Consider the following 9430-nt stretch of genomic DNA (forward strand, 5'->3'; position numbering starts at 1 on the left):
CATATCATGGTAATCTGCTGTGGATATCCGGCTGTACAAAAGGGTGAAATCGGAATCACATCTGGGGCATCTCCACAAGGAAATCCACTACAAAGTCAGCTTGATTTCATGCAGACTTTACAGCAAGATTTGACGTTCCATAAAAAGGCGGTGTGCTCAAAAATATCTATTTGTTAAAGGTATCCCTGAATAATAAGCAGACTATGAAGTGTCCCCCAGCGTTCAGCTGCAATCAGTGCAAAAACCTGCCAGTGTATATTTCTTCTATAGGGGTCTGAGGGGTTAGTACTGCAGTAAGGCCCTCACACATTACATAACGGTCGGCCATACACCAGTAGGCTCAGTGCTGCCGAGTGCTCCCATGTCCTTTATGAGAGCATCACTCGCAGACTCCTCTAGCAGCATCTATTTCTCCTATAGGGGTCTGCGGGGTTAGTAAAGCAGTAAGGCCCTCACACATTCAATAACGGTCGGCCATACACCTGGAAGACTCAGTGCTGCCGAGGGCTCCTGTGCTGTCTTTGAGAGCGTCACTCGCAGACTCCTCTAGCAGCATCTATTTCTCCTATAGGGGTCTGCGGGGTTAGTAAAGCAGTAAGGCCCTCACACACTCGATAACAGTCGGTCAGCTAGTGTTCGTCCACAGCTCAGTTTCCGGACTGCCCCATACATAGGCTGTGCACTCCTGCGCTTTCTGTAAGAGCGTCCTTCAGACTCCTCTGGCTGCGCTTATTTCCCCTATAGGAGTCTGAGGGGTTAGTAAAGCAGTAAGGCCCTCACACATTAGATAACGGTCGGCCATACACAGGTAGGTTAAGTACTTCCGAGCGCTCCAGTGTTCTCTATGAGAGCGGCACTCGCAGACTCGTCTGGCAGCGGCTTATCTCCAGAAAAACAAAATATTCAGCCACTGAAATTCAGCAGGTCGGATCCTTCTATTCCCTGACATCACCAGACATACATACTGTATTAGCCGGTTGGCCAATCCTGCCGATATCTGTGGGTTCAGCTGACTTTAGTCTAGTGTATGGAGGTCTGTACACAGTGCTCAATCACATCGATGTGCTGTCTGTATGGAAACAGAAAAGGACAGGTCCTACAGATACTCTTCAGAATTGATGTCCACACTGGCCAAGACATGAGAATCCAGAACATAGAACCCTCCGAATATAAAGGGGGCTTTACACGCTACGATATCGTTAATGTTTTGTCGTCGGGGTCAAGTTGTTAGTGACACACATCCGGCGTCATTAACGATATCGCAGCGTGTGACACTTACCAGCGACCTTAAGCGACCTCAAAAATGGTGAAAATCGTTCACCATGGAGAGGTCGTCCCAAAACCAAAGATCGGTAATGGTTGATTATCGATGTTGTTCGTCGCTTCTGCGGCAGCACACATCGCTGTGTGTGACACCACAGGAGCGAGGAACGTCTCCTTACCTGCCGCCGGCAGCAATGCGGAAGGAAGGAGGTGGGCGGGATGTTACGTCCCACTCATATCCGCCCCTCCGCTTTGATTGGCCGGCCACTTAGTGACTTCGCGGTGACGTCGCTGTGATGCCAAACGTCCCTCCCCCTTGAGGGAGGGATTGTTCCGCAGTCACAGCAACGCCGCCGACCAGGTAAGTGCGTGTGACGCTGCCGTAGCGATAATGTTCGCTACGGGAGCGAACACACCATATCGCACACACGACGGGGGCGGGTGCTTACACGCTCGATATCGCTAGCAATTGCTAGCGATGTCGTAGCATGTAAAGCCCCCTTAAGGCTAAATTTACACAGGTTTTTGGGTATTGGGTTTTTTTGGTAATGTGAGGGGGTTGTCTCATCTGCAAAGAAAAACGCAGACCTGCTTCCATCAGTGTGCCAGGTGTTTTTGCTCATTCCTCATGTACGTATTTTTATGCTATGATGGAGACTGCACACTGATACAGCGTGGAGGACACCTGCCCATTTATCTGGAGACGAATTTACTTTAGTGGAGGAGTTTGGGCCACAAATCGGACTATAGTAGGACGTCTATATAGCTTTATATGGAGATCAGCAAAGCTACATTTTCTATCTCGATGTCCCAGGTGGAAGATCAGCAAAATATTACAGTAGCATCAATGTGCATGACATGTTCAGAAATCACATCCACAGCATAAGCTGGCGCTGACTTCGTATCCACGGAAAGTCATTTTACGCAGGATATGGTCACCACAGTGATATGAGAGTGTGGATCTGCTACAAAAAAAAATACAAATCTGCAAAGCCTCTCTGCCCCAGGACCATGCTAGAAACCGAGTACACAGACGACAATGTGTCAGGGATGGTCACAGACTCCTAGAAATGTCTGGGCGATTGTGATCTGAGACATGGATGAAAGAAATAGACAAGTCTCCACAATCAGTCGAAGATCTACATGACTGGATAATGCTCACATAGATAACAGGCACAGGCTCCATATGTGAAACACATAGAAATACACTAGACTTAAAGGGAACCTGTCAAGTCAAAAAGCATGACCTGCAAATATGGGGTTAACAGCATTCTAAGGCTGCCAGACCACCGCACTGACAGCCCAGCTACCTGGAGGAAATGGATTTTATTCCTCCAGCTCCAGGCAGTCTCCTACTTTCAGTGCGTTGGCCGGGCGGCTTTAGACCGCTATTAACTCCATTATCTGCAGGTTAAGTGATTCCCGATCACTGCTGACAGTCTGCTATGCTGACCGCCTGCTATACTGACCGTCTGCAACCTCCCCGATCACTGCTGACAGTCTGCTATGCTGACCGCCTGCTATACTGACCGTCTGCAACCTCCCCGATCACTGCTGACAGTCTGCTATGCTGACCGTCTGCAACCTCCCCGATCACTGCTGACAGTCTGCTATACTGACCGTCTGCAACCTCCCCGATCACTGCTGACAGTCTGCTATGCTGACCGTCTGCAACCTCCCCGATCACTGCTGACAGTCTGCTATACTGACCGTCTGCAACCTCCCCGATCACTGCTGACAGTCTGCTATACTGACCGTCTGCAACCTCCCCGATCACTGCTGACAGTCTGCTATACTGACAGTCTGCAACCTCCCACATCACTGCTGACAGTCTGCTATACTGACCCCCTGCAGCCTCCCCGATCACTGCTGACAGTCTGCTATACTGACCCCCTGCAGCCTCCCCGATCACTGCTGACAGTCTGCTATACTGACCGCCTGCAACCTCCCCGATCACTGCTGACAGTCTGCTATACTGACCGCCTGCAGCCTCCCCGATCACTGCTGACAGTCTGCTATACTGACCGCCTACAGCCTCCCCGATCACTGCTGACAGTCTGCTATACTGACCGTCTGCAACCTCCCTTATCACTGCTGACAGTCTGCTATACTGACCGCCTGCAACCTCCCCGATCACTGCTGACAGTCTGCTATACTGACCGTCTGCAACCTCCCCGATCACTGCTGACAGTCTGCTATATTGACAGTCTGCAACCTCCCCGATCATTGCGGACAGTCTGCTATACTGACCGTCTGCAACCTCCCCGATCACTGCTGACAGTCTGCTATACTGACAGTCTGCAACCTCCCCGATCACTGCTGACAGTCTGCTATACTGACCGTCTGCAACCTCCCACATCACTGCTGACAGTCTGCTATACTGACCACCTGCAGCCTCCCCGATCACTGCTGACAGTCTGCTATACTGACCCCCTGCAGCCTCCCCGATCACTGCTGTCAGTCTGCTATACTGACCGCCTGCAACCTCCCCGATCACTGCTGACAGTCTGCTATACTGACCGCCTGCAACCTCCCCCATCACTGCTGTCTGCTATACTGACTGCCTGCAACCTCCTCGATCACTGCTAACAGTCTGCTATACTGACCGCCTGCAACCTCCCCGATCACTGCTGTCTGCTATACTGACCGCCTGCAGCCTCCCCGATCACTGCTGACAGTCTGCTATACTGACCGCCTGCAACCTCCCCGATCACTGCTGACAGTCTGCTATACTGACCATCTGCAACCTCCCCGATCACTGCTGACAGTCTGCTATACTGACCGTCTGCAACCTCCCACATCACTGCTGACAGTCTGCTATACTGACCGCCTGCAACCTCCCCGATCACTGCTGACAGTCTGCTATACTGACCGCCTGCAGCCTCCCCGATCACTGCTGACAGTCTGCTATACTGACCCCCTGCAGCCTCCCCGATCACTCCTGTCAGTCTGCTATACTGACCGCCTGCAACCTCCCCGATCACTGCTGACAGTCTGCTATACTGACCCCCTGCAGCCTCCCCGATCGCTGCTGTCAGTCTGCTATACTGACCGCCTGCAACCTCCCCGATCACTGCTGTCTGCTATACTGACTGCCTGCAACCTCCCCGATCACTGCTGTCTGTTATACTGACTGCCTGCAACCTCCCCGATCACTGCTGACAGTCTGCTATACTGACCGCTTGCAACCTCCCCGATCACTGCTGTCTGCTATACTGACTGCCTGCAACCTCCCCGATCACTGCTGACAGTCTGCTATACTGACCGCCTGCAACTTCCCCGATCACTGCTGGCAGTCTGCTATACTGACCGCCTGCAGCCTCCCCGATCACTGCTGACAGTCTGCTATACTGACCGCCTGCAGCCTCCCCGATCACTGCTGACAGTCTGCTATACTGACCGTCTGCAACCTCCCCGATCACTGCTGACAGTCTGCTATACTGACCGCCTGCAACCTCCCCGATCACTACTGACAGTCTGCTATACTGACAGTCTGCAACCTCCCCGATCACTGCTGACAGTCTGCTATACTGACCGTTTGCAACCTCCCACATCACTGCTGACAGTCTGCTATACTGACCACCTGCAGCCTCCCCGATCACTGCTGACAGTCTGCTATACTGACCACCTGCAGCCTCCCCGATCACTGCTGACAGTCTGCTATACTGACCCCCTGCAGCCTCCCCGATCACTGCTGACAGTCTGCTATACTGACCGCCTGCAACCTCCCCGATCACTGCTGTCTGCTATACTGACTGCCTGCAACCTCCCCGATCACTGCTGACAGTCTGCTATACTGACCGCCTGCAACCTCCCCGATCACTGCTGTCTGTTATACTGACTGCCTGCAACCTCCCCGATCACTGCTGACAGTCTGCTATACTGACCGCCTGCAACCTCCCCGATCACTGCTGTCTGCTATACTGACTGCCTGCAACCTCCCCGATCACTGCTGACAGTCTGCTATACTGACCGCCTGCAACTTCCCCGATCACTGCTGGCAGTCTGCTATACTGATCGCCTGCAACCTCCCCGATCACTGCTGACAGTCTGCTATACTGACCGCCTGCAGCCTCCCCGATCACTGCTGACAGTCTGCTATACTGACCGCCTGCAGCCTCCCCGATCACTGCTGACAGTCTGCTATACTGACCGTCTGCAACCTCCCCGATCACTGCTGACAGTCTGCTATACTGACCGCCTGCAACCTCCCCGATCACTACTGACAGTCTGCTATACTGACAGTCTGCAACCTCCCCGATCACTGCTGACAGTCTGCTATACTGACCGTTTGCAACCTCCCACATCACTGCTGACAGTCTGCTATACTGACCACCTGCAGCCTCCCCGATCACTGCTGACAGTCTGCTATACTGACCCCCTGCAGCCTCCCCGATCACTGCTGACAGTCTGCTATACTGACCGCCTGCAACCTCCCTGATCACTGCTGACAGTCTGCTATACTGACCGCCTGCAGCCTCCCCGATCACTGCTGACAGTCTGCTATACTGACCGCCTGCAGCCTCCCCGATCACTGCTGACAGTCTGCTATACTGACCGCCTACAGCCTCCCCGATCACTGCTGACAGTCTGCTATACTGACCGTCTGCAACCTCCCCTATCACTGCTGACAGTCTGCTATACTGACAGTCTGCAACCTCCCCGATCACTGCTGACAGTCTGCTATACTGACCGTCTGCAACCTCCCACATCACTGCTGACAGTCTGCTATACTGACCACCTGCAGCCTCCCCGATCACTGCTGACAGTCTGCTATACTGACCCCCTGCAGCCTCCCCGATCACTGCTGTCAGTCTGCTATACTGACCGCCTGCAACCTCCCCGATCACTGCTGACAGTCTGCTATACTGACCGCCTGCAACCTCCCCCATCACTGCTGTCTGCTATACTGACTGCCTGCAACCTCCTCGATCACTGCTAACAGTCTGCTATACTGACCGCCTGCAACCTCCCCGATCACTGCTGTCTGCTATACTGACCGCCTGCAGCCTCCCCGATCACTGCTGACAGTCTGCTATACTGACCGCCTGCAACCTCCCCGATCACTGCTGACAGTCTGCTATACTGACCATCTGCAACCTCCCCGATCACTGCTGACAGTCTGCTATACTGACCGTCTGCAACCTCCCACATCACTGCTGACAGTCTGCTATACTGACCGCCTGCAACCTCCCCGATCACTGCTGACAGTCTGCTATACTGACCGTCTGCAACCTCCCACATCACTGCTGACAGTCTGCTATACTGACCCCCTGCAGCCTCCCCGATCACTGCTGACAGTCTGCTATACTGACCGCCTGCAACCTCCCTGATCACTGCTGACAGTCTGCTATACTGACCGCCTGCAGCCTCCCCGATCACTGCTGACAGTCTGCTATACTGACCGCCTACAGCCTCCCCGATCACTGCTGACAGTCTGCTATACTGACCGTCTGCAACCTCCCCTATCACTGCTGACAGTCTGCTATACTGACCGCCTGCAACCTCCCCGATCACTGCTGACAGTCTGCTATACTGACCGTCTGCAACCTCCCCGATCACTGCTGACAGTCTGCTATACTGACCGTCTGCAACCTCCCACATCACTGCTGACAGTCTGCTATACTGACCACCTGCAGCCTCCCCGATCACTGCTGACAGTCTGCTATACTGACCCCCTGCAGCCTCCCCGATCACTGCTGTCAGTCTGCTATACTGACCGCCTGCAACCTCCCCGATCACTGCTGACAGTCTGCTATACTGACCGCCTGCAACCTCCCCCATCACTGCTGTCTGCTATACTGACTGCCTGCAACCTCCTCGATCACTGCTAACAGTCTGCTATACTGACCGCCTGCAACCTCCCCGATCACTGCTGTCTGCTATACTGACCGCCTGCAGCCTCCCCGATCACTGCTGACAGTCTGCTATACTGACCGCCTGCAACCTCCCCGATCACTGCTGACAGTCTGCTATACTGACCATCTGCAACCTCCCCGATCACTGCTGACAGTCTGCTATACTGACCGTCTGCAACCTCCCACATCACTGCTGACAGTCTGCTATACTGACCGCCTGCAACCTCCCCGATCACTGCTGACAGTCTGCTATACTGACCGTCTGCAACCTCCCACATCACTGCTGACAGTCTGCTATACTGACCGCCTGCAGCCTCCCCGATCACTGCTGACAGTCTGCTATACTGACCGTCTGCAACCTCCCACATCACTGCTGACAGTCTGCTATACTGACCGCCTGCAGCCTCCCCGATCACTGCTGACAGTCTGCTATACTGACCCCCTGCAGCCTCCCCGATCACTCCTGTCAGTCTGCTATACTGACCGCCTGCAACCTCCCCGATCACTGCTGACAGTCTGCTATACTGACCCCCTGCAGCCTCCCCGATCACTGCTGTCAGTCTGCTATACTGACCGCCTGCAACCTCCCCGATCACTGCTGTCTGCTATACTGACTGCCTGCAACCTCCCCGATCACTGCTGACAGTCTGCTATACTGACCGCCTGCAACCTCCCCGATCACTGCTGTCTGTTATACTGACTGCCTGCAACCTCCCCGATCACTGCTGACAGTCTGCTATACTGACCGCCTGCAACCTCCCCGATCACTGCTGTCTGCTATACTGACCGCCTGCAACCTCCCCGATCACTGCTGACAGTCTGCTATACTGACCGCCTGCAACTTCCCCGATCACTGCTGGCAGTCTGCTATACTGATCGCCTGCAACCTCCCCGATCACTGCTGACAGTCTGCTATACTGACCGCCTGCAGCCTCCCCGATCACTGCTGACAGTCTGCTATACTGACCGTCTGCAACCTCCCCGATCACTGCTGACAGTCTGCTATACTGACCGCCTGCAACCTCCCCGATCACTACTGACAGTCTGCTATACTGATCGCCTGCAACCTCCCCGATCACTGCTGACAGTCTGCTATACTGACCGTCTGCAACCTCCCCGATCACTACTGACAGTCTGCTATACTGACTGCCTGCAGCCTCCCCGATCACTGCTGACAGTCTGCTATACTGACCACCTGCAACCTCCCCGATCACTACTGACAGTCTGCTATACTGACCGTCTGCAACCTCCCCGATCACTGCTGACAGTCTGCTATACTGACCGCCTGCAGCCTCCCCGATCACTACTGACAGTCTGCTATACTGACTGCCTGCAGCCTCCCCGATCACTGCTGACAGTCTGCTATACTGACCACCTGCAACCTCCCCGATCACTGCTGACAGTCTGCTATACTGACCCCCTGCAGCCTCCCCGATCACTGCTGACAGTCTGCTATACTGACCGCCTGCAGCCTCCCCGATCACTACTGACAGTCTGCTATACTGACTGCCTGCAGCCTCCCCGATCACTGCTGACAGTCTGCTATACTGACCACCTGCAACCTCCCCGATCACTGCTGACAGTCTGCTATACTGACCCCCTGCAGCCTCCCCGATCACTGCTGACAGTCTGCTATACTGACCGCCTGCAGCCTCCCCGATCACTGCTGACAGTCTGCTATACTGACCGCCTGCAGCCTCCCCGATCACTGCTGACAGTCTGCTATACTGACCACCTGCAACCTCCCCGATCACTGCTGACAGTCTGCTATACTGACCCCCTGCAGCCTCCCCGATCACTGCTGACAGTCTGCTATACTGACCGCCTGCAGCCTCCCCGATCACTGCTGACAGTCTGCTATACTGACCGGCTTGCTGCTGTTACCACGAGCCGCGGCCGGGCACACCGAGAACAGGAGCTGTGCACCACGTGGCAGGAAACACTTCCGCTGACGTCACTGCTAGGGGCCTTGTTGGGGTGTTCGTGCCGCTGCCTGTCCTGGAGCTGCCGCACGAGAATCTAGTGCGGGGTTAGGAGGCTCCCACCTCTGCGGTCAGTCACCCTGCCAGCCAGTGTGGAGGGGCCGAGGTGACTTATTCATGTATCTTATTGGGGAAACTACTATTCACGCATGTTTATAAACATTTGAAAGAGTAATAATATACCACGTGCTGGAGGCTTAGAGGGGCTGTCCACTGCCAGGAGGAGTAATACTAATATATCACGTGCTGGAGGCTTAGAGGGGCTGTCCACTGCCAGGAGGAGTAATAGTAATATTATATCACGTGTTGGAGGCTTAGAGGGGCTGT

General features: G+C 54.3%; 1 protein-coding gene across 1 annotated transcript in view; it reads right to left on the reverse strand.

Annotated features, from left to right (window-relative positions):
* Positions 1-9070, reverse strand: part of NMD3 (NMD3 ribosome export adaptor) — a 131120-nt gene extending 122050 nt beyond the window's left edge. Inside the window, exon 1 of the mRNA XM_075338570.1 lies at positions 8989-9070. The gene's annotated coding sequence lies outside the window, so the exon portion shown is untranslated. The remainder of the gene's footprint in view (positions 1-8988) is intronic.
* Between the last annotated feature and the right edge of the window lie 360 nt (positions 9071-9430).

Source organism: Anomaloglossus baeobatrachus, chromosome 3 (assembly GCF_048569485.1).
Source record: "Anomaloglossus baeobatrachus isolate aAnoBae1 chromosome 3, aAnoBae1.hap1, whole genome shotgun sequence".
NCBI lineage: Eukaryota > Metazoa > Chordata > Amphibia > Anura > Aromobatidae > Anomaloglossus > Anomaloglossus baeobatrachus.